The following is a 27,432-nucleotide window of genomic DNA, read 5'->3' as shown; positions in this document are numbered from 1 at the left end:
TCAGCATGCATTTACTCGTGTTTCTAAGAGTTGTATTCTCATTGATTGATTTCATAGCACCTCTTCCTTATCATTTTACACCTGCTTGGGACATACAGTATTAATATGTACTGTACAGTATATTATTTATCCAGTTTGTTGGTATTAAGAAGATTTATAAATCACAAAAGGGATTACTGATTTGCACTGTTTAAGATAATTGCTAAGAAAGAGGTGCTAAGAATCCTCCTTAGCTGACAAAAATGCAGACCTAATCAAGAAGGATTTTGAGGGAAGAAATATACCATACAGAATATGGAACAAGCACATGGGTATTCTGTAATTCTTCCATTTGAACAATCCACAACAACATGAAGTCAAGATACAAAGTTCTGGAAGTCGTCAGGTTACCCACAGTTCCCTACACCTCAAAGAGGGTAATATGGGATTGGTAGATATTATTGATATTTAACAGTGAGCTTGTGGGTTGTTCAGAAATGAGAGAGAGTGAGAGAGAGAGAGAGACAGACAGACAGACAGACAGACAGACAGACAGACAGAGAGATTATGTGTTTGAATTTGTTTATAATATAGCAGAAGCAGAATGAATGTTTGAGAGAGAGAGAGAGAGAGAGAGAGAGAGAGATTATATTTGAGTTTGTTTTTGATATAGCAGAAGCAGAATGAACATTTGTGTGTGTGTGTGTGTGTGTGTGTGTGTGTGTGTGTGTGTGTGTGTGTGTATTTACCTATTTGTATTTACATACAGGAATTGAGCGATGCTCGTGTTGTCTTGTCTCCATATCCACATTTATCTAGTTTACTTTTACATACATGAATGTTTTTCTCCTGCACCACCTTTTTGTCTAAGTCGTTCCAAATACTTATGTATTTACCCAATATACCTAATTGAGATACACACGAAATATGCTATGCTCATGGGTTCCCATCGCTGTTTCTCAGTAAGTCAAATTTAGCTTTAAACTCGTTTAAGTTTTTAGACTGGATGATCTCTTTGTCCAGGCTGTTCCATAAATCTATACTTCTGTAAGGAAAGCTACATTTCTTGATATCCTTCAAGCAGCTTGATTTTTTCAGTTTCATTCCGTGTCCTCTTGTTGCTCTCTTATCCCATAAAAACAGATCTTCTCGGTCAATTTTATCTACTCCCACCATGGTCCTGAACACTGCAATCATGTCTCCCCTCTTTCTCCTTTCCTCTAAGGAAGGCAAATCCAGCTTTTCCAGCCTCTCTTTGTATGACAGATCTGCCAGACTGGGGACCATTTTGGTTGCTGTTCTTTGTATTCTCTCAATCTTGTTTATATCTTTCTTTTTGTGTGGGGACCACACTACCGCTGCATATTCTAACCTGGGGCGGATCATGGCCACTATCAATTTTTTCATCATCTCCTCATCCATATAATCAAATGCTACTCTTATGTTAGTCAGGAGTTTATAAGTCTCTCTAACTATCTTATTAATGTGCTTTTCAGGTGACAAACTATCTTGGACCAGCACTCCTAAGTCTTTCTCCTCGCTCATTTTAGTGATTAATTCATTACCCAACAAATAATTCATTGATGGCCTCCTGGTACTTTTACCCATTTCCAATATTTTACATTTCTTTACATTAAATTTCATTTCCCACTTCTGGCTCCAATCATGTGTCCTATCCAGATCCTCCTGCAGCATTTTACAATCCTCCTTAACTTCTACCTTCCTCAAGATCTTTACATCATCAGCAAACAGACTTGCATAACTGTTCACTCTATCTACCATATCATTTACGTAAATCAGGAACATTACTGGCGCCAACACCGAGCCTTGGGGGACTCCACTTGTTACTTCCCTCCATCTTGACATCCTATCCTTTATTACTGTCCTCATTTGTCTGTCTCTCAAAAAGTCTCTCATCCATTCCAGGAGTTTCCCCTTCATTCCTCCTATATATTCTAGTTTCCACATTAGTCCCTTATGAGGTACCTTGTCAAAGGCCTGCTCTAAATCTAAGTACACATAATCCACCCAACTATCTCTCTCCTGTACCACTTCAATCGCTCTTGAGTAAAAGCTCAACACGTTAGAAACACATGACCTTCCACTTCTGAATCCAAACTGACATTCGGCCAAAATATTCATCTCTTCTAGATATTTTATCCATCTGTCTTTCAGGATTCTCTCACACAATTTTGCGACCATGCTGGTTATAGACACTGGTCTATAATTCAGGGGTTCTTCCCTGTTTCCTCCCTTATAAATTGGTACCACATTTGCCCTCTTCCATTCTTGTGGCACTTTCCCTTCTTCCAGAGAACACATGATTAAACTGTGAATTTTATCTGCCAGTTGTTCTCTGCATTCCTTCAGTACCCAGTTAGAAATTCCATTAGGTCCTGGGGCTTCCCTTACGTCTTGAGTTTCCAATAATTTGTACACTTCCTGTACCTCCATTTTTAAATCTTTTATCACCAGTACATTTCTAGTCACTCCCTCCCCTTTCACAAACTCACTTTCATTAGTGAAAACTGATTGGAAACATTTGTTCATTATTTCAGCTTGCATTGCTGCATCTTTATAGACCTCTCCTTCTACTTTCAATTTAGTGATTCCTTCCCTTTGTTTCAATTTGCCATTAACAAATATATAAAACAGTTTGGGTTCATCCTTGCATTTGTCTATTAAACCTTTTTCAAAATTCCTTTTTTCTTCTCTACATATTTTTGTGTAATCATTTCTATCTCTTTTATATTCTTCCTTTGTTCTGGTGTTCCCCCTCTTTCTCCAGTTGTTCCATGCCTTATCTCTTTCTTTTTTTGCTGTCATACAACTTCTATTAAACCACTCCTTTTTCCTGTTTTCTTTCCCTCTTACTCTTGGTACAAATTTTTCCACTCCCAAATTGTAGCGGTCTAGAAAGATATCCCACTTCCTTTGTATCTCTCTTGTTTCTCTGAATATTCTCCAATCAGCATTTTCAAAAAAGTTTCTCAGTCCTGTGAAATTAGCTTTCCCAGAGTTGTATCTTCCCTGTCTATGAAGCTCGTCTCTTGGCTTGACGTTCCCTATTATCATCTGGAACTCAGTGACCACATGATCACTTTTTCCCAAAGGACAGAAATATTTCAATGATTCTATTACATCGGGTTCTTTGGTAAACAGTAAATCTAACCTTGCTGGTGTGTCCTCACTTCGGAACCGTGTCTCTTCTCTGACCCATTGTGTCATCGCATTATTCATTATTATATTTAATAATACAGTGCCCCACGAATCCTTGCTGCCTCCTGAGTCCCATTCCTCCCAGTTCACCTCTTTACAGTTAAAGTCACCCACCAAAATTATATTATTGCTTTTCTCAATTATTTTTTGTAAATAGCTGGCCATATCTGACAACGTTTTGTTTTCGTTTTCGTTTTTAAAGGCTCCAACATGCTTGCATGTGTCGGCCTTGGTCACCTAATGGCGGCTCTCCATGCTGCACGATCCATTGCAGCCTCCCTGTTCAGTCCCTTAACCCTAAGGTCACACTTAATGACCTCGTCCCATGTCTTTCTCGGTCTACCCCTCATAACCCCACCCCCAATATTAACACTTCTCACCTTCCTCACCCAACTATCATCCCCCATCCTCTCCACATGTCCAAACCACCTCAATCTACCTCTCCTCATCACAACACCAATACACTCCAGTCCCATCCTACCTCTCAACTCTTCCATTGTAAACCCAGCCCCTCCAGGCCTTGGACCTTGAGGGACGCACTGCACATCCACCTAATCATTGTCATTTCTGTACGTCTGAGCCGGCGAATGTCTTCCTCCTTCACTGCCCAGGTCTCACTGCCATACAGCATTACACTCCTAACACACGCTGCATACAAAGACCCCTTAGCACGTAGGGGAGAGCCCCTCAATGTCAGGAGAGGCAAGAGCTCCCTGAACTTCTTCCAACCACTTCTCACCCTAGCCACAGAGCTAGCTCCAGCCCCACCTCCAGCACACAACATGTCTCCTAAATAACAAAACTCTTCCACACACTCAAGAGATTCACCAGCAAGTTCAATTCTTTCACGTCTGACGATCTCCACCTGCTCACCCCGGCACGCCGTACACATAAAATCAGCATTATCTCGCAGTCTACCTCTGATACCACTACATCTCTTATGCACCCATTTATCACACACACCGCACAAGATGGAATTACTTCCCACGCCCTTGTGGCAAACTGCACATGGCCACTCTCCCTCGTCTTTGACAGTACCGCCACCAACCCTAGATATCATCACTTTTGTTTTATCTGCATTTACCCTTAAACCCTTTTGCCCCATACCATCTCTCCACTTCCTAAACCTTTCCTCCGCCTCCCTTTCATTCTCTGCAATCAACACCAAATCATCAGCATACAACAACTCCCACGGAGTCCGTTTCTAAAGTCACGTGAAAGGGCTTCAAGTACCATGATAAACAACATGGGACTCAAGACTGACCCCTGATGCACACCAACATTCACGGAAAACTCATCACTCAAATCTCCATTCACTCTCACCTGGGTGTGAGCACCCACATACATGGCCATAACCACCCTAACCAGCCACTCCTCCAAGCCAAGCTTTCTCATTGCCCACTTCACCACCTCTCTAGGGACTCTGTCAAAGGCCTTTTCCAAATCAACAAAAACAAAATAAAGATCCCTTCTCCTACCAATATATTTTTCCTGAAGCTGTCGAACAATGAATATGGCATCAGTGGTCCCCCTACCTGGCATAAACCCAAACTGCATCTCATCAATATTCACTCTTTCTCTAATCATACCTTCTAAAACTCTCTCCATTACCTTCATTATCTGATCCAAAAGCTTTATACCTCTATAATTCCCTCTTTCCAGGGCATCACCCTTCCCTTTATACACATTTACAATTACACTCTTCAGCCAATCATCTGGGACAACACACTCATAAATAATCCTATTTATCAGGTCAGTGACTAAACTCACCCCTATATCGCCTGAGGCCCACTTCAACATTTCGGCAGTCAACCCAGACACACCTGCTGCCTTCCCCCCCCTCATCCTGCCTAGTGCCTCACTCACAGTAGCAGTATCAATCAAAGGCCAAGGGCCAGACACTGGATCTGCTGGCTCCAAACCTTCCCTGTCCCAGTCAAACTCCTCATTCAACAACCGGTTATAATGCTCTCTCCATGCATCTTTAATATCCTCACTGTTCACCACTACCCTTCCTTCATCATTCTTCACACACTGCTCACCTATGATATCCCGATTATCCCTCTTCACCTGACCTGCCACCCTAAATATATTTTTCCTTTCCCCATGATTTAGGTTATCAAGTAATTGTCTCTGTGACTCAGACTTTGCCCTGTATACCTCTCTCCTGGCCCTACGCTTGGCAGCCAAATATTCCTCTTTGCTACCACCCTTCTTCCATTCCCGGAAAAGCCTTCTTTTCTCCTTAATTGCAGCAGCTACACCCTCATCCCACCATGAAGTTACTTTATGTCTTGGTGGTCCTCTTGTCCAGCCGCATGTTACATCAGTAACTCTCAAGAAATTGTTCTTGAGGGCTCTGTACTGTTCATTAACGCCTCTGTCTACAGCTCCCTGTTCAGCCACCACTCTCCTCAACTCGCTATAGAAGGCATCCCTTACTACTTGGTTTTTCAGCTTCCATATTTTCCTCCTAGGTACATAAGTCCTCTTTTTCATCATTTGTTCTTTAAGCACCATATCACAAATCAGTAGTTTGTGCTGCTGCACCCCCTCCTCACTTCCTATAACTTTAACATCCCTCACTAACCTCCTATCGGCCCTCCTAACCAGAAAATAATCTATCTGACTGCTATTTCCCCCAGACTCATACGTAATTAACCTACTGTCTCTTTTTCCTAAAATATGTGTTGCACACAATCATGTCCGTTGCCTCCCCAAACTCGAGTATCCTTTCCCCTTCTGCATTCCTTAGACCATATGCACAGCCCCCATGCACTCCTTCATAACCTTGGGCTGCTTCACCTACATGACCATTTAAGTCCCCTCCCAAAATCACTATCTCATCATCCCGCATACCACCCACTACACGTATTAAATCATCCCAAAATCTATCTTTCTCTGATTCATCCAATCCTGCCTGTGGAGCATATGCCGATATAATCACAGCTATCTTTCTTCCCAACAGAATTTTCACAACCAATATCCTATCGCTTACTCTCAAAACATTCATAACATATTCCACCCATTTCTCCGCAACCATCACACCAACACCTCCATATCCATCTGTCCTCCCCTGCCAAAACAACTTATAGCAACAGTCCTTCCCAACAATCTTTCTGGCTGATCCACCCCTGTACCGGACTTCCTGCAAACACGCCACGTCCACCCACCTCCTACTGAATGCCTCAACGACTTCCCCTGCTCTTCCCCTCAAACTTCCCACATTCCATGAACCCACCCTCATCCCCATGGGTGATTTACTGTCCTCAGGCTTGCTTTGAAACCTTTTTTGTTTTGTCATCTTCAGTATTAATAAATGGGGACAGACACAGCACAGGTCCCACTCACCGCACAATCCCAGGTACAGGCAATGGATCTGGGACCCCTAGCCCACCAGCTTACCAGTGGCTGTGGTAGTGGCCTCGGGGCACCCTGCCAGGACAGCTGCAGGGACACCCTCCAAGCGCGTCTTGGCACTGCAACTATCCCGCCATTATACACCCACTGATAGGGCAGCCTCCTGGGACGCTACTCCCAGGTTCGGGCCCCTCTCTATTGGGCGGAAGCGGCAGCCTGGGAACCGCAATGCCCTGTACCCTCTAGCACAAGCCCGGGCCCCATCTCGCCCTGGACCCATGATCTATGCCGGCGGAACCCCCGCCACGCCTCCCCCCAGAAGTCCGCCACTAGGTAGCGGGGGCAAAGTTTTCTTGCCGCATGCCCTTGCTGGCGCCAACCCCTGTAACGTAGTGGGATACGTTGTGTGAAATGTAAAGTGCATGTGGTGTAGTGCATAGATAGTTAGAGGTAATGTTTGGGAGACTATGCTGGTCTACTCTCCATGTTACTGTCACACTGAAAAGGTCAGCAAAGGGGGATGGTTAGATAGCTAGTGAAACAGGAGCTCCAGCTCTCCCTATCACCAGCATTCCCATTCCCCTCGGGAGTACTACCCTGTTCGGCCCGTGCTACGGCCTCCTCCTACAACATCTCATGGTATTCATCATCATTCCATGCTCTCGTCTTAGGGGGAACATACACTACCGCCATATCTCTCTTAACTTTCTCTCCAATTTCTAATTTCTTATATATCACTTCAGCCCTGCCTTCTCCCATTTCTACGGTATCTACATTTATGTTGTTCTTCACTGCTATCATCACTCCTCCTCCCGTTTTTTCTTTTCAGTCTCTTCTCCACAGATTGTACTTACCATCTCCCAAATGAACATCAATATCCTCTCTTAATTTGGTCTCTACAAAGCACATGACATCAGGTTCATATTCTCTCAAGAAATCATTAATTTCAAGCCTGGCCAATATTAAACCATCAATATTTGTGTATATCACCTTTAAATTATTTTTCATGCTTTTTATATCCTCTTCTCTCCTTCTCTCCGTCAGTACCACTTCCTCAATTTTTAATCTTTCACAGCTATCCCCCTTAGTTTCCTTCGCTTCTATTTCCTTATACACCACTTCCTTACTTTCGTATCCAATAATCTCCAAAAAAAAGTATTACATTCTTCCTCTGTCCTCTTATCATTTTTTTCCTTGATCTTTCAATGATTTTAAAACTTCTCTTTCTTCTTCACTTAAATCTTTTCTTATTATAATATTTTCCATTCCAGCCTCTTTGCTTAATTTCCAGGTCATTTTGAGTATATCATTTACTAAACTTTCTGATGTCAACTTGACTCTCATTGGTCTTGTTTCCCCTTTCCTATAAGGCCCTATCCTCCTTACTTCCTCAATTTCTTTTACCCACTTGTCTCCTTCGGGCTCAATTTTGCCTAATATACCTCTCACCAGGTTCGTGTCTCTCTCGAGTCTCACGAATCTAACCTTTTCTTCCTCCTCCTTGTTTCCAAATATTACCACGCATCTGTTCCTTTCTACAGTTTCTCTCACTATTTTCTTGTGTGTGTGTGTGTGTGTGTGTGTGTGTGTGTGTGTGTGTGTGTGTGTGTGTGTGTGTGTGTGTGAGAGAGAGAGAGAGAGATTATGTGTTTGCATTTGTTTATGATATAGCAGAAGCAGAATAAATGTTTGTAAGAGAGAGAGAGAGAGAGAGATTATGTGTTTGCATTTGTCTATGATATAGTAGAAGCAGAATAAATGTTTGTAAGAGAGAGAGAGAGAGAGAGAGAAAGAGAGAGAGAGAGAGTGAGAGAGAGAGAGAGAGAGAGAGAGAGAGATTATTTGTTTGAATTTGTTCCTCATATTGCAGAAGCAGAATGAATGTTTATAAGAGACTTGAGGGAGCATACAGCCCATGCCATGGATCTCTGGTGTTATTGATAATCAGTGGCAGTGCAAACTGAGTGTGAATTAAGGAGGTGAGATAAAGGGCAGAACCTTTGTCCACAGATAAAGTACTGTGTGAATATTGGCTATAGTAGCTACTTGATCAGAGTTTTGATCCCTGTCTTACTCTGCTGTTCCACACTAAACCTGCCTGCATCTCAGCCTTGCTCAACACACAGCACTTTCATAGCATAGCGCTCCTATCATATCATTTCAATAGACTCCATCATGCATGCATGCATCGGCCTTGGTCACCTATTGGTGGCTGTCCTCTCTGCTCAGTCTCTGGCAGTCTCTCTATCCAGTCCTTTATCCTTGAGGTCATACTCTGTTACCTAGTCCAAGGTCTTTTTCAGTCTCCCTCCCACAGCTGTACCCCGACATTCACACTTCACACCTTCTGCACCCAGTTGTTAACCTTCATCCTCTCAACATTCCCAAACCATCTCAGTCTGCCCCCCCTTATAACAACACCAATACATTCAAGTCCCATCCCTCCTTTCAACTACTGAATTGCATTTGTAGTCCCTTCAGGCGTCACTTTCAAAGATCCACTACACATCCATCTGATCCTTGCGATTTCCTTACATCAGAGCCAACGAATATCCTCTTCCATTAATGCCAGGGTCTCACCATCATACAGCATTGTACTACTATACTAACATAAGCTGCATACAAACACAGTATCCCTTAGAACAGAGAGAGAGCCCTCTCAGTGTTGTGAGAGACAACAGCTCCTTGAAATTCCTCCAGCCATTCCTTTTAAGTCATAAGTATTGCTCATTTTCATTAAAAAGTACTCATTAAGAAATTTGGATGTAGAACAGAAGCATCACTGTACTGAAAGTCATTAAGAAATGGTCAATCACAGACCTGTTACTGTGTGAAATGTTGACTAACAATACCTGTAGCCTCAATTTTTTCACCCACACTGTTTAACCTGTACATGTATGACTTTCTTACATGTCATCCACTGTCAAACATTGCCTCTTGTGCACATGACATTACTGTAACAGCCTCACACCACATCGCAGAGACAACCTGCACACGGTGACATGAGTTCCCCACCAAACTTCAGGCATGGGTCGAGGACAACAGCTTCAACCAAATCTGCCACTACACTCATCACTTGCATGTCATGAGCACAGGTGCACTTCTGATATCACACTGAACAGTGTAGTCATCCTACACACCCTTTCCACTAAGGTCCTTGGAGTGATATATGGCACTAGAATCACTTTCAAGATACTAAGAGGCAGTGTATCCCCAGAGTCACTGCACTCAGGGCAGTGACAGGGACACCCACTACAACACCTTGCAAGACAAACAGAACAGTACTTTATATATTGTCACTGGCTGCATCTGCGCTACTCCCACAGCTCATTTACACTCTGAAACTAATGTCCTCCCTGTCAGAGAAGATCTTAATGTGAGAGGCACACAGTTTTTGTGGCACCCTGTATTGAAATACAACACCCATGTCATTATATGACAGAACATTATAACACAGCTAGACATAAAACATTCTCCACACAATCATTCCCAGACCCTCATCAGCAACATCCAACCTTCAGCATTTCAGTACTAACAATGAAAAAACACATACTGTACACACCAGCCTCACACGCTGGCCAATACTGTACAAGGCCTTGAATGGAACACTGTACTACAAGTCCTCTTCCTGATGTCCACCCATCAGAAGTATCCTTATATAGAGCTGATCCTTCTGGCACCTTGCCAAAAATCTTTCTAACAACTTTACCTCATCATCCTTCCCTCCTCTTTTCTACTCTGATGGTTCTGTAGCTATTTCTTCTACTGATAAAGCAGATCTCTTCGCACAGACTTTCTCCTCCAATTCCACCTTAGACGATTCCGGTGCTGTTCCTCCATCACTTCTCCCCTCTGACTTCCTCATGGCTGACATTAAAATTTCTTCAGTTGATGTATTTTCTGCCATCACTGGCCTCAGTACTAACAAGGCATATGGGCCTGATGGGGTCCCTCCTGTTGTTCTCAAGAACTGTGCTTCTGTGCTTACACCCTGCCTAGGCAAACTCTTTCGCCTTTGTCTGTCAACTTGTACCTTTCCTTCTTGCTGGAAGTTTGCTCTCATTCAGCCAGTCCCAAAGAAGGGTGACCACTCCCAACCCTCCAACTATCGTCCAATTGCTTTAACGTCCTGTATTTCAAAAGTTTTCGAGTCAATTCTTAATAGAAAAATTTTAAGGCATCTTTCCTATCACAACCTTCTTTCCGATCGTCAGTATGGGTTCCGTCAGGGACGCTCCACTGGCGATCTTCTCACCTACCTTTCAGACTCCTGGTCATCCTCCTTTCGGGACTTTGGCGAAAGCTTTGCCATTGCACTTGACATCTCAAAGGCTTTCGATCGAGTCTGGCATAAATCTTTAATTTCCAAACTGCCCTCCTACGGTTTCTATCCTTCTATCTGTGCCTTCATCGCTAGCTTCCTTTCTGGTCGTTCTATAGCCGCTGTTGTAGACGGCCATCGTTCTTCTCCTAGATCTATCAACAGTGGTGTTCCTCAGGGCTCTGTCCTATCACCAACTCTCTTCCTTTTATTCATCAATGATCTTCTAAGCTGTACATCTAACCCTATCCACTCATACGCTGATGACTCCACCCTTCACCTTTCCATTCGGTTTCCGCAAAGCCCATCTCAACAGTTACTTCAAGAAACAAGGGATGAGGCTATGGCACACCTAATGTCTGACTTGGCTCGTATCGCTGACTGGGGTAAAAATAATATGGTTGTCTTTAATGCATCTAAGACTCAGTTCTTACACCTATCAACCCGACAAAATCTTCCACAGGTATACCCATTAATGTTTAATAATATTCAGCTGAATCCTGCATCATCCTTGAACATGCTTGGGGTTTCATTTACTCAGGACTTATCTTGGAAAGATCATATTACATCTCTTGTAAAATCTGCTTCCAAGAGATTGGGTGTGCTAAGCCGACTCCGCTCTTTCTTTACCCCTGCACAATTGTTGACTCTATACAGAGGTTTTATCCGCCCCTGTGTGGAGTACAACTCTCATGTGTGGGGAGGCTCCCCACATACAGCTCTTCTCAATAGGGTGGAGTCAAAGGCTTTTCGTCTCATTAACTCTCCTCCTCTTACTGACTCCCTTCAACCTCTGTCTCTTCGCCGCACTGTTGCATCTTTATCTCTTTTCTATCGCTACTTTAATGGTCACTGCTCCTCTGAACTGTCTGCTTGCATTCCTCCACCTCTACGACGGGCGCGTAGCACCCGTCTGGCAGCAAACTCTCATCCCTTTTCTGTCCAGCTCTCTAATGCAAGAGTTAACCGTTACTCCCAGTCTTTCATTTATGCAACAGGTCAGCTCTGGAACTGTCTCCCTCTGTCTGTATTTCCTGCTGCCTATGATCTCCAGTCTTTCAAACGCAGTGTGTCCAGGCATCTCAAAATGATCGGATCTTGAATTTGGCTCTCTATTGTATTTTGTTTTTCTCTTGGAAGGAACTGTTACTGCGGGCTCATGGCCTTTGGTTCCTTCTTCCTCGCATAAAAAAAAAAAAAAAAAAAAAACCTAGTTAGGCTTAGGTCAGGACTTCACCCAGCCCTCATAAATTATCTGCATAGTTTTGAGTTGGGTGGACTCACAGACAACTTTATTCCTTTGTGTTCAGTAGGCCAATACACCATAGCACACATAATATAGCACTGGACAACACATGCTTCGCTAAGATGCAGAAAGAATATAATTGGTGTAGGGAACCTTTGGAAAAGCCCCATAAGGGCAGCTGCTTACCATGGCGGAGGGATCTGCTTGACCAGATGGATTGGGTATAAACAACAACAATAACAACAACAACAGACAGACATTAGACAACAAAAAGACACACTGTCTGTATCTACAAACATTTTATTGAATCAGTGATGTTCAATGTCTCCTTGTCAAGAGCCCCGTTCCTATCTAATACCCTATACAGCACCTTGCAGATAGGTAGGACATCATACATCATCACTGGGTACACCAATAGCACTTCCAGAGGCACTTACATTCTGAAACCAAAGACCTCTTTATGAGAGATTATCTTGACATTAGAGACATAGTTCTATGCGGCAGCCTTTGCTAACACACCATCATCATCATCATCATGGGGGAGTAAGCGCCTCAAGGCTCATAGCCTCACTCACCTTCTGACTTCACCCACAAGGGTCCCTTCTTGTAACTCCTCCAGGCAGCTATCCTTCTCCTTCTAAGTATCCCTCATAATGAATGATCAACTTGCCCTAGCCAGGAGTTCCATGGTCTACCCCTTGGTCTCCTCCACCCCAGGTTAAATCTTTCAGAGATTACCCCGTGGGCAAGGTCAGCCTCAGGAAAGCGGGCCACATGCCCACGTAAATGGAGTTGTCACTGGCGTATTATGTAGCTAATAGGCCTTCACCTAGTCTCATGGAGTACAATAGTCGCTCATTATGTACCCAGTCATACCAGTTATATCCACTGATCTTGTTAAGGCACTTATTACCAATGAAGTCAATTAGCCACTTCAAGTCACTGTTTAGTGTCCATGTCTCACAGCTGTAGAATAAAACAGGGAGCACCATTGTCTTGAAGATGTCAATTTTTGTTCTTGCATGCAAGTAATGGCAACACCAAAGACTCTGGTTTAGTGAATTCATAACCCTGTAGGCCAGACATACTCGTACAATGAGAAGTCTTATTGTCTGACCTATCGTTACTGTTTACCACACTACCAAGATAAGTGAATCTTTTCAAGACCTCCACATTCTCACCACATGCTTGGATAAGCTGGATTGCTTCATCTAGCAAACCGCCAAATGCCTGGACCTTGGTCTTAGCCCAAGAGACCTTTAATCCCAATGGCTTTACATTCTTGGGAAATTCCTGGAGAGCACTCAGTAGTCTCTCCAGCAACTTCGCAAGAATAACTGCATCACCATTAAAGTCAGGGTCAGTATCCCTGAAATTGCCAATTGATATTCCACAGTGACTTTAACTTACAGGCCGGCCAAGTGCTGTACTCAGGTCATGCACATTTTGAAAAGCGCGAAAGCAAGGACACATCTTTGTCTTACTCCAGTACTTACTGACAAGAAGTCAGATGTTCCTTCTCCACACTTGACAGCACTCACAGTGTTTGAATTCCAGCCAGCAGTCAGTCAGTTTATCCCTGTGGGGATCCCACAGAATCACAGGAGTTCCCATAGTACCTCCTGGTTTACTGGGTCAGACACCTTCTTGAGATCCATGTAGGCCACAAGCAGGCCTTGTCATTATGCAGGGCGATGTTCCATGAGAATTCGAAGAGCTAGGATGCGTCACCTGTAGACTTCTTGGGTCTGAGTCCAGATTGCTCAGGCATCTGAAACTTTAGCTAATGATACCACTGCATTGCTCAGTGGCAGTATCATAACCAATGAGGTCTTGCTTAAGTGATGTATTTGCTGCTGCCATAAAGCTCAAACTGGGAAAAGTTGTAAAATACCATCTCAGCACTTTTGTGTTACCTTGGTTTGGGTTAACTTTCCTAGAAGGGTAGTCAAGTTGTATCCCACCTGCTCGTGGTGACTTCACAGACACCCTGTTTTTTTATTTCTATTCTCTGTTTGTGTTTGTCATTTTTTTTTTTCCCCTAAATTGGGGTGACACAAACGGGTACGGCACTACCTGGGTTTATCACGGGCAGTATTGTATAGTAATCCCTGTACTATCTGGATGCCCACTTTCTGGACTTCCCACTTACCGGACATTGTAGGCCTGGACCTTTGGAACCCAAAAATGGCCAAGAAAAGAAAAAAAATACCCCCCAAGTCCTAATTTTTCCCACCCGTAATTTGAAATTGCCGAGCGGTACTGCGCGGCGCTGAAGAGCTGTTTACACCATGGCCCTTTCACCCCATCCATCCTCCCCCCCTCCCCAGTTACAGCCTAACCACCATTGAGGGTAGATGTTCATTGCAATGGATGCCGCACATGCTCTTTTTTGTGAATAAACAGTGAATAAACTGCAATACCTCGCCACTAACCACACGGGAATTTACAGTGTTGTGCGGTGTTAAGAAATTAGAACTTAGAGTGCAGAGGATTAAATATGGAGTGCAAACTGGCAGTTGAAACTGGCATGGTGCAATTAAGAACAGAATGTGCAGTGTTACACAATTATAACTCACAGTGCAAAGAATTAAGTGTAGCACGACACTGGATTACTGTATGTGTTTCAAGAGCATTTTCACCACTGCCAGAGCCTAAGAAGAGGCAGCCATAGACTTGCTGTAAGTACCCTGTACACTTTTAAATATTTTCCATAACCACTTCTAATTCCTCATTCTCTGGTTCCTTTTCACTTATTTCATGTTTTATGTCCATTATTGATGTGAATAGGGTCTTCAGTAGGTTCCAATAGGTGCTATGCATATCTGGTAGGGAGTTGTTTAGGTGGCTTTCAAAGTTAGTCTGGGTTAGGGTCCATAAGTACCAGTTCAGCAGGCAGGGACCCACTTTCCGGACAGGACCACTTTCCGTACATGCATTTGGCTCTATTACATCAGATAGTGGAGGGATTACTGTATATACTTTTTGCTGTTTTTGTTGTCGATGTTTGTTTTTGTTTTGCTCTTTTCATTTTTGCCAACCATGAGCAAACAACACCAGTGCCCTCGCTGCAGTAGGTCTGTTGCAAAAAGTGCACAAGCACTGAAATGCGCCCACTGCAGTGAGTGGGTTCATTTGGCATGCTAAAATATGGATGTTAATGATTATCCATTTGTGAAGAAGAGCCACCAGCTGGGCTTTCGCTGGCTGTGTAACATATATGTTGCACCAGCAGATGGGGTCTTGGCCAGTGGAGGAAGTAGAGTCATTAAGAAGGAGCTAGAAGATGGGGTTATTGGGCCAGTCTTTCAGGCAATCAAAGATGTTTCAAGCAGACTGGAGGCACAAGAGACCAAGGTCTCATCACCCATGGCTGTCACTCAAGACCAGGCCAAGTCATTTGTGGATGCCGTTAGGGGGTCTCTCGTGAGGGCAGGAAGGGATCTGCCTGGGAACGTGGTTGACATCAGTGCTCATGGCCAGAAAAAAGTCATTCATAGTCAACAGGTACTGATCATAAAACTAAGGAGCGGTGCTGATGTGCTGACGAGTCAAATGGGACCAGAAGATATCAGAGGTGTACTTGACTTGGTAATGGTTGATAGCTGCCTTAAGACCAAGGCTGGTTGACTAGTAATGAAGTTTCCATCATTCAAGGCCAAAGGTGAAGGGGCTGGGATACTGAATGACCATTTTGGCTCTGATGGCACTTTATGTATATCAGAGCCATATAAAATGCTGCCAGAAATGACCGTGACTGGCCTTTCCTTTTTTCTTGAGTGACTCTGACATCATCCTCAACATTCTGAATAAACACAATATAATCTAGATGCTCCACAAGAACAAGGAATAACACTAACACCGCTGTCTTGAAGATGTCGCCAGAGGTGAGAGCCTCCAACATAGGACAGGGCGACTATATCTACGTGGATCTTACAAGACGCTGTGCTTTTGACAGATTCTGGGTTACTTGGTGTCATCACTGTCAGGGTTTTAGTCATACATCTGAGAGGTGTTCTAGAAAAAATAATGAGCTAAATACATTTTTTGTGCTGGAACCCACAAATCTAATGATTGTAGTAACAGAAATTTTCCCAAATGTGTCAATTGCTCTTCCTTAAGACATCAGGAAGCTAATACTAAATCGCAGTCGGTTGCCCATTTTGCATTTAGTGGAGACTGTCCACTTTTGATTTCTCATGGGAATAGATTGATTGAAAACACCAATTTCAACCATTCATAAACTGACTACGTCTCTCTTGAACCAGTTAAGGATGGGTCTTTTAAATATTCATTCCATCTGTAATAAGATAGACCATATTAATGAAGCTCTAAATCGGCATGAGCTTGACATTTTGTGCTTGACTGAAATTTGGTTGTATGAGTCTGAGATTATTATTATTCATAGTGCTTTGCCAAAGACACATTCTATTATAAGTATTCCCAGGCCTGCTGCTGACTATTTGTGAGGAGGTGTAGCACTCATCTACTCGGCAGCATATGCAAATGTTTCTCTCATAAAGTCAGACCTGACCCTACCTTCATTTGAATTTATGGAAGCGTCAGTAAATTTCCATCAGAATACCATTAGATTTGCAACTGTCTGTCAACCAGGTCATCCAGGCACAGATCTAGGTTGTATAGAGGAGTTTGGGCAGTTTCTTGAAGAGTTTTCTCTTCAGTCTGGAGGACTTCTTGTTTGTGGTGATTTCAGTTATTGGGTTGACAGTCTGCAGTGAAAACCATTTTCTTCAGAATTCCTTGAGTTGATCACCCAGAATAACTTTTTCAATCATGTGAGTGATCCAACTCATGTCTCGGGACATATCCTTGACTTGATCTTGTCCTCTTTTGGTTCCAGATGTGTATCTGATCTGGAGGTTCAATCAGTTGACCCCCTCATCTCTGACCATGATCTGCTCGCTTTTAGTTTTGATATCCTGAAATCCCCCTCCTGTGAAAAGGTCATCAGGTTCAGAAATTACAAGAATGTTGATGACCATTTGATGTGTTGTGAAATTGATCAGCATTTAAACTACATTAATACCTCAAATCTTTCTTCTCATGATTTGGTGGCTATATATATCAATGAGCTTAGGTCAGCTTTTGATCATTATTGTCCTGAGGTGGTAAAAGCAATAATTGTACATGATAATTTTCCGTGATATGGTCCATCCATTAATTCTTTGTGCAGACAGTGTAGAAAGGCAGAACATGAGCAGCTCTTGAACTGGACCATGTTAACTCGTTTGTGTTATGTTTTTGCAAGAAGAGTAGTTGTTCACACTGTAAAAGCCCAAAAGGCAAGGTATTATCAAAATAAAGTTGATTCATGTGGTGGTGATAAAAAAAACTCTCTGCAGTTGTAAACAATTTGGTTGGTCGGAGAAGTGTACAGGAATTAATAAACCAACTTCTGTAACTGATGCCCAGTTAGCTTTTGATTTTGATTTATTTTTTACGACTAAAATATCTCGCATAAGAAATGATTTAGACAACAGTCTTCTGGTGAAACGTACTCAGTTGACTTCTAACCATGGCACACAAGGTCATTTGCTTCCAACATTTCATCCACTGGATGTAACTAAAGTCAAATGTTACATTAGAGAACTTTAACAAAACATTTCGCCCACTTGATCTATGTAACTTGTCACAATTGCTTGATGTGTACGAACACGCAGCAGACTTCGTCTGCAACATAATAAATACAGTAGATGCTTCTCAGAAAGTAATTTTGTGCAGTCTGAGAAACGTGCTTTGCTTAGGTCCCTAATCAAGAAACCAGGCCTTGATGTCGAGAGCATGACAAATTATCGTCCCATATTTAACCTGTCTTTCTTATCCAAGATTATTGAGTGAGCCATACTTGATCAACTCTTACCACTGCTAGAACATAACAGAGTTGTTCCAGTTGTTCAGTTAGCAAGTAGAAAATATAATTCAAATGAGACTGCATTAACAAGGATTTATAGTGACTTGGTGGCAAACACCTGTAGTGGGATGTCCTATCTCCTAGTTCAGTTGGAACTGTCTGCAGCTTTTGATACAGTAGGTTATAAACTATTGTTGGATAATCTGTAGTTTTATGGTGTTCATGAGAGTGCTTTTTTGCTCCTTAAGTCATATCTGTTGGACAGATCTCAGAGAGTGGTTGTTGATTATGCTAGCTCTGATTCTGCTCCCCTTCTGTTCGGAGTCCCTCAAGGATCAGTTTTGGTTCCAATTCTATTTACAATCTACACAGGTAGTTTATCGTGTTTACTTGATGCTCGTGACATGTCCTATCATTTTTATGCTGATGACACTCAGCTCTATGTTAAGAAGTCAGATATTAACGATACCAAGACTAAGCTTGAATCTCTAATGTCTTATATTAAGATTTGGATGGCTAAGAGGATAACTTAACCTGAATGATAGTAAAACTGAGATCATCATCATCAGATTAAACAGAAGGGGTGATGACACTGATAATGCCCTGGCTTTGGACATTGGTGTGTCACAGCTTCATCCAGTCAGTTCTGTTCAAAATCAGGGTGTTTATTTTAATTCAAAGTTAAATTACAGAGAACATATTATCAGGTTGTCCGAGGGTGTAACTTCCACATCAGAATTCTGTACTCTGTGAAAAAATTCCTAAATAGACGTTGCCTTTTAACATTGGTCCAAGCAGTGGTAATGTCTCATGTTGATTATTGTAATTCACTGTGGACTGATCTTCCAAATAATATAGTAACAAAAGTTCAGTCTGTGTTGAACAAGGCAGCAAGGCCAATCTTTGATCTCCCCTTGAGAACCTCAACTACCTTTTTCCTAATTGAGCTGCATTGGTTACCAGTAAAGGCTAGAATTGAATTTAAACTGTGTCTTATTACATTCAAGTTTCTTAAGTTTGGTGAACCAAAGTATCTTGCTGAATTATGAAAATTCCCATCGGCTTGCCCAGGGGTGATGTTAAGTAGTGAAGATAATTCCTTGCATCTTGATGAGCCTGGAACCATTCACCAGTCATCTTTCTCTGATTGTTCTTATGTGTATAAAGCCTCTAGATTATATAATTGATTGCCATTGCCCATGAGACATCTCTCTTCTGTTGAATCCTTTAAGAGACAACTGAAAGCCTTTCTTTTTCAAAATGCTTCGATCTGGAGAGAGGTACTATGATGAATGATTATATGGTTTAATTATTGCCACTTTCATATTTTTTGACTGATGAAGTTTGTATTGTATGTGAGAGATGCCACAATTCTTGTAATTGTAAAAATAATGTATATGTGTGTAGAGCGCTAGTGAATGGGAAGAACTGGCACTTTTGAGAAACAAAAGACCAGATTATTATTATTATTATTATTATTATTATTGTTATTATTATTATTATTATTATTATTATTATTATTGTTATTATTATTATTATTATTATTATTATTATTATTATTATTATTACCAGATATACGTCAGGAGAACGTGAGCTCAAACCTTACCTGGCACACGGAGCACTGTAATACCACAGTAGTTACTACAGTCACACTGGTCTCCTTCCATTTCCAGATAGGGTGACTAAACCAGTTGTCCAGTCATGAGGAATGATACCAGACCACCAATGATACCAGTCCACCAAATGGCTTCAGTGACTGCTTATAGTGCTCTGATCTTGGCTTCCTTTCCAGCTTTGTTCAGTTCCGTTGGGATGCCACAAAAACCAGCTGCTTTGTAAGTTTTCAACCTATCCACTGCCTTCTTGATTTAGTCTAGAAAAGGCATGGTATCATCAGTTGGTGGGAGAGCTGTTAATGGTTTTACACCAGCCAGTGGAAGCTCTCCACTGGGAGGTTCAGCCCTATACGGTACAGCCATTCAAAATACTCCTACCCAACGAGCTCTATACTGACCCCGAACACAAGTCGTCCATCTGGTGTCTGAACAGAGTTAACCTGAGTGGTGAGTCTGGAGTGGAGCTTCTTCAGGACTCTGTAAGCAGGTCAGAGGTCATTTGCATGAAAATGGCCTTCCATCTCCTCATCAGTTTCCCTGACACACCTCTCTGTGTCTCTTTAAAAAAAAACTGGTGTCCATCGAGACAGAATTCTGTGCCACTCCCAGCACCTCTATCATTACTATCATCTCTTAGTTATCCATCATTGCAATATCCGGCCCAATGCAGTATACGACACTTTTTGCTCGGCTCTGTTAAAACAATATCTAGAAAAATTTGGCAGTATCTGGCTCAGAAACAGGAAGCAGTTGGTGGTACTGTGCACTTTCTGGCAGTGAGATGTATCATTCGGCTTAGACGCAGGACCCGATCAGCACGCAGGCAGACCTTGCAGTGCACCAGCCAATCACAGTGCATTGCAGGAGTGGTCCACCCAATGTGCCAAGCCTATTGTTGCTCTCTCAGTCTCTCCTGTGGAAGCCATATAATGAAGATATATCTCTGCACTATGCATTTGTGACCCATGTGGTTGCTAACCCCTGGTGCTGTGACTTAGTCTGTGGTCTCCCATGTCTTGATCATTGCTGTAATGCTGTGACTAACCTTGTGGTCCTTCAGTACTCTGTGCCCTAGTGCTCTGGCTGCTGTACAGTGAGATGCATATTTACCCTCCATCAGTGCCAGCCCTAAGTGAGTACAATATGATTATGATTATATTAAGTACTGTATTACTGTACTACATGTACTGTATCAGTACTGTAGTGTGTTTTATGCGTGATTTTTATCTTCTACTCATGGGTAATGTTGTTGGAAAGTTTTTAGGATAAAGGGTCAAGATGGATAGCTAAGGATAGTGACACATTATCCAGCTTGATGCCAAATGGATAGGTGAATAGGGGTACTTATGCAATATCTGACATTCTGCAATATCCAGCATGGGTGTTGGCTGAATTACTCTGGATAATTAGAAATTACTTATGATAGAGCCACACAACACAACTAGACATATAAAACATCACCTCACAAACATTACCAGACTCGATCTTCAACAACATCACACCTCCAGCCACCCTAACAAAAGCAATGAAGAAATACATATCCATTTCACATACTGGGCAATGCAACACCTTGAACAGAACACTATACTACAAGCTTCCTTCCCAGCATCCACCCATCAGAGGTATCCTCACACAGAAATGATCAATTTCACTAACTAAGCTTTGATCAGGATATCACCCAGCCCTTACCAGCTTAGATTTGGGTTAGGTGGAATCACAAATGAAATGTGCCTCTTGTAGAATGGGCCCTCACATCATAACCCATATTATAGAGCACTGCACAACACCTGCCACACTAAGATATAGACATGTTAACGGTGTAGGGAATCTGTTGGATGGCCCAGTGGGGTGGTTTCTTACCTTCAGTCAGTGGGTCTTCTGGGTCAGGTAGGAGGGGGCTTGAGCATCAACAGCAGTGACAACTGGGTTAGAAAATTCAAAGAGAGAGACACTTGTGAGCAGTTAAAGATCACATTACAAACATAGGGTTGAAACTCCAAGGGATACCTGGAGGTTTTTCACTCATTTAATGCTGATCATTAGCCCTTGATGTAGTAGCCTAGCCTTGGGACCTTACACTTCATTTGGGCTAAAATGCTGGCTGATACTAGTACAGTATCAGGTGGGCCCATGATATTCACAGTAAAATGTTTATCACAATCAGGGGTTCTGTATCGCCACAACGGCATTCTGGTTCAACCTTGTGACATCTGATTCAGGAAGGCTTCAGGAGGTATTTTGTTCAGATGTCTTGCTTTATAATGTAGTGAGTTTAGTAGTCATTTATCGCAACATTTCTGCTTAATGAACATAAAAGGCAAAAGCATAATGAAAAGTGAGTGAATGCGATTGTGCATTTAATAATGTCTTAAATATAGTTTAGAGTTGGGTTTCAGGTGTGTGTCTGCTGGATAAATAGTGTACTATACCAGTTACAGATCCCATATTGTTTATGTACAATAGCTTGACATTCTTATTTTATGTAATGTGTATTTTGTGTAATTAACTCTTTGGGGTCAGTGTGCTCCCATGAGCTGAATTTAATTATTGTGGCTATAGCCAGTATATGATCATAAAGTGTCCCATCAGTTATCAGAGGGTTAATTTGATGATGTACATCATCATCATCATCTGAACCTCCTTTCCCACCCTAGAGCAGGGTGAGGAGTAGCACTGTTTGAAGTACACTGTTCAAAATACCATACATGTTTTATAATGTTTGTCTTGCATTGTTTTGATTACTTTCCTTCCTACTGGTTCTTCACTCAGTGTTTAGCTTAGGTGGTTTATACGAAAGAAGGAAAGGCTTGTTGTTTTTTCCTGTACAAAGTAGTGCTGGAAAGGGATGCCTTCTCATCGTGGCACTAATATAACCAAGCTACCCTGCTCTCCAGTTATACAAACATCACTCAAACTCCTGCGCGTCCCCTGAAAGCTGAATGGTGAACTGCAGCAGCAGCAGGACAGCCTCACCCTGTAGTGTGTTGGGTTCACATTCAAATGAGCGTGGGATCACATTTACTACTACTACTTCTACTACTACTACTACAACTACTACTACAGTACTACTACACTCTTCTTCTTCATCATCTTCTTAGCAGACACTGTTACTTCCTCAGTAGGTGCAGCAGTCACCAGGAAGTTTCTCTTCATGTCAGCTGATAATGACTAGAATCCTTGAGGGTTAAGCTGCCTGTGAGAATGAATATTCTATACATATGTAATAATGGTGTTTAAAGAATAATTTCTCAATAATTTCAGCAGGGCATGTGTCAGGCAGATTCAACCAGCTTCACAGACTTTTTTTTTTTTTTTATTGCTTTATCTCATCAACATAATTTTGTCATTATAAATAATTTCCAGATATCTCAAGTACCTGTAAAAACAAACTGTCTGCCTGCACTGAAAAATGTACAAAACAGTGTGCATGTACAGCTCCAGTAGTTAAATATAAAAAAGAGTTTTAATTGGAATGGATGTTTTTTATAAATTAGAAGAGTATAATTCATCAGTGTACTGAATATTGGAAGTCCCTTTATCATTTTGCTAGAAGGAAAATGAAATAAATCAGTACATAAAAAGTCAGCTGATATAATAAGTGCACTATGTTTGACTGGACAGCATGAAAAATCAGTAACATTGTCAGCAGCATCATTCTAGTTGTGTTGCCCAAATTTACATGCAATGGGAGGTGCGTGGAGCCAGGTTTTGCTTACTTCATGAAACATGAATTAGATGAAGATAAAGATCTAATTTCACAAGCTGGCAAAGGCAGTAATTAGTATCTCCTCTAGCAGACACATGGAAGGGGCATTTATTTATGTCTTTTTGTATGTCTTTCTCATCATCTCACTGTAAATTTAACTCATTTTCACCTCCTTTAGCATTTATTTTGCTTGAGGGTGAATGGGCTGTTAACTGGTTCTGACTTGGTCTGCTTGGAGGTGATGGACTATTGTTTTAGAGTGTACAATCTCTTGTCATGAGTTTTAAGACATCACAATCACACCACAAGTGGTATCGAGTGGAATTACCACTTCCTTTAAACCAGTACAGTACTATACTTCTGTATAAATCCATATACGCTTGTGGGATGTATTTTATGCTCTTCTTTCAGTCCTACCCATGGCTGAGAGGAAGTCATAGCCAGGGCTTCACACTGCTAAATGAAGACCTATTGTTGGCAATTCAGAGCTTTTATAAATTGCATAAGTAAAAGTTTCATCATAAGCTCCTTGTGTAAGCTAACTAAGCTTCAAACAACCTCAGTAATACTGTACAGCTAGTCTTTGTTCAATGTAAAACCCCGGCTACAACTTTCCTCCAGATAGGGATAGGTTAAGAGAGGGCCGAAGCCTTATACCAGTATGTACTATTGTGAAGAAAAGTTTACCAACATCTCTCTGCCAGAATTGTGCCCTGGCCTTCATATTTTTCATTCTTTCTCAAACATCAGAGAGTATCTTTCTTTCTCATACTCATTTGTTGTGTGTTTCTTATTGCTAAGCCATAAAAATATTTTAAACATAACCTTCCATTGTCACAGCCAGCAGAGATGTATCAGTAAACTTTGATCATGATAATACTTGATACATTCATATCAGCATCATCTGATAAATGATGTTATATAGACTGGAAATATAAAGAAAAGGCAAATTTAGACCCATAGCACTGCATCCATGATATAAAGAGTCGTATTTCTTTTACAGTATTGCTGTTGTTATATTTTATACAGTATCTGTTTGGTGTTTGGCTGCTGCTGAGGTATGTTTGATTTGCCTGAGTGCAAATGCCATGCTTTTGCTATTGCTTTGTTAAATTGCTGTTTGTATGTGTATTCTCTGGGGATGTATGTGAACCATTTGTTATTTACCATATTTTGCTTCATGGAAATGTTTCAGGTCTGTAGAGTAGTACAGTGTAGGATTTGATTATTTTCTTTTTATCAGAAAAGGAATTACACCCACACCAACATGGGATCAAAGTTGGATGACTTCTGGCTTCAGTAAAACATTTTTACTTCCATAGGATCAGCTTTTAAGCGTGACCTCAATCAGGAATAAGACTGATAGCTGTTGGAGTCTTGTTTATCATTTTAGATGCATGAATTTCCAAGTAATAAAATTGAAAAGTACCAGTACAATCTTCATATTTTGAGAGAATTACAGAAACTGAGGGCTTAGTTTGTGGATCATCATTTTCAACATCCTATCCCTATTTTGTTTTAAAATATTAGGATGGTAGGATCTAGAAACAAATAAGAGAAACTACAAAAATGCCAAGTGACATATACAGTGCAGTCATATATGAATTGTTTAAGTCTTTGAAATCTTGGTTCCACCCCCCAAATGCAAGTTTAGAAAATGCTGACATCCAAGAAATCCAGAGATCACAAGAATACAGCATCATAACTTGGAAAAGCATTGACATTACAGAATGTTTACCTGACATGTAAAAAGTAGAGACTGTAATAAAGTTTCTATTTAGACATCATATCAGTGGTTAGCAGTCTTACTTGGTCTTTTATAATGAATAAAGGTATTTATGGGACTAATGCATAAATGTGTTATTTAAGTTATTTACTGCACTTATCTAAATATGATTGGAAACAGGCAACGTGGAAACTAAGTATTCATATGCTTAGTGAAAGTGTCTGGTATTTGTTAATAGCAGACAACCCCAGAATTGGTACAGTTTCAACCACTAGCCAAGTTCATGTACAGTCATAAGCCATGGTTTCTGCTCACCCTCTCCTGCTCCCACCCGCTGAAAGGAAGTTGTAACTAGGGTTTCTCATGGAATAATGACCTGTTGTTGGTATATTGAAGCTTTTCTAGGATGTACAAATAATGGGTTTGCTGTGAACTGTTCTTCGTGATGGCTGGCAAAGCTACAAACTACCATTTTAACTCTGGACATGTGGCCTTCATTCTGTGTGAAACCCTGGCTACGATTTCCCTCCAGCCAGGGGTTGGGCTACAGAGTGGTAAGAAGCTATGGCATGTGACTTAGATATTTGAGAAAATGGAATTAATATGCTGATCATCTACAAATATTTGCCAAGTTCAGTGGTCTAAATTTTTTAGGAAGCTGGGAATCCAGATGTTAATTATTCATATTTCATACCAGTGGTTAAAAAGCCAATACATCCAGAGTACATTTGAAAGTCCCATGTCCCCCTTTGCACCACTCCCAGACTGACCCCCTGCGTGTATTTCTATTTGTAGGGCGCTTGGCCACCATGATGCAGCACAGGGATCAGGGTATGTGTTCATCCTGGATACTTCCTATAGGGCCCCCTCACAATCACCACCAGGCTAGGATTAATCTGTTCTGTTAAGTGGCATCATTTATAGTATACTGTTGGCCACCAATGTTTCTTTCAGTTTCATTCTTCCTGCTGCCATAGAAATTTTATTCACCTCAGAGTTATAAAAAATTGCATCATTTTTATCAAAAATCATAAATATGCAACTCAGTCTTTAGTGTAGGCACTTGAAATGATCTCCACTCATCAATTTGATAGGTAAAAATACCATGCGTCACTTAGCCTTAGTGCTCATCTTTGATTCTTGGGCCTGTAGTGGGTAAGTCACCCACAGTACTGGGATACAAGGCCACTGCATCATCCAGCTTATGACAGTTACTTCCAGTACTAGATACATATTTTACCAACCAACCAACAAAGAGTATATGAACACTTGAGTCGAGAGGCACCAGCTGCCTTCACTGGTACTGTCAGGCCAACAACTTCATAGCTTGCAACATTAACCACTTTGCTACCACAGCTGTAGGCATGGTAGTGAACAAATTGTCTCCATGTTGCCCTGGCATGCACCATAATCATTTCTTTATCTCACACTATCACTCATATACATATCTACCCAAGCCCTCCACTTCATCTTCAGTCTTCTCCCATTCTACACCCTCTCTCTCCACCTGACTTGTACACACACACACACACACACACACACACACACACACACACACACACACACACACACACACACACACACACACACACACACACACACACACACACACACACACACACACACACACACACACACACACACACACACACACACACACACACACACACACACACACACACACACACACACACACACACACACACACACACACACACACTATGACAGAGTAACAAACACAATACAGGAAAGGGAAGGATGGGTGGACAGTATCTATTTAGATTTCAAGAAAGCTTTTGACAGTACCACACCAAAGACTTTTATGGAAACTGTACCATCGAGGAGGAATTCGAGGCAAACTTTTTTGTTGGATGCAAGACTTTCTCATAAAAAGAGAAACGAGGACAGTACTAAGAGGAAACTACTCATCATGGAAAGAAGTGACTAGTGGAGTACCGCAGGGTTCAGTGCTGGCACCAATCATGTTTTTAGTGTATATAAATGATATAAACAGTAACACTGGAAATGAGAGCTATCTGAATATGTTTGCAGATGATGCAAAAATACAAAGGAGAATTACTAACACAGACTCTTGTAAAGAGCTACAAGAAGAATTAAATAAACTTCATGAATGGAGTAGTACATGGCAAATGGAATTCAATGTGGACAAGTGTCATGTAATCAAGTTTGGTAAAAGTGGAAAAAGACCTGATTGGGATTATAAGTTAGGAAATAAAACCCTATACACATCAGAAAGAGAGAAAGACCTAGGTGTGATTATCAATAACAGACTATCTCCGGCTGACCACACCAGCGAGAAGGTACGGAACATGTATACACTGCTTGCAAATATGAGAATAGCATTCACATACATAAATGAAGACATC

The 27,432-nt window shown here is 41.6% G+C and overlaps 1 protein-coding gene across 1 annotated transcript in view; it reads left to right on the top strand.

The window, feature by feature from the left end:
- Positions 1-27,432, top strand: part of LOC145402635 (voltage-dependent calcium channel subunit alpha-2/delta-1-like) — a 440,994-nt gene that overhangs the window by 68,916 nt on the left and 344,646 nt on the right. The gene's annotated exons all lie outside the window — the stretch shown is intronic.

This window comes from Coenobita brevimanus, chromosome 58, assembly GCF_032717465.1.
Source record: "Coenobita brevimanus isolate Jiangsu-jjx chromosome 58, ASM3271746v2, whole genome shotgun sequence".
Lineage (NCBI taxonomy): Eukaryota > Metazoa > Arthropoda > Malacostraca > Decapoda > Coenobitidae > Coenobita > Coenobita brevimanus.
Note: the sequence above shows the minus strand (reverse complement) of the source record. Positions and strands in the feature narration are given on the sequence as shown.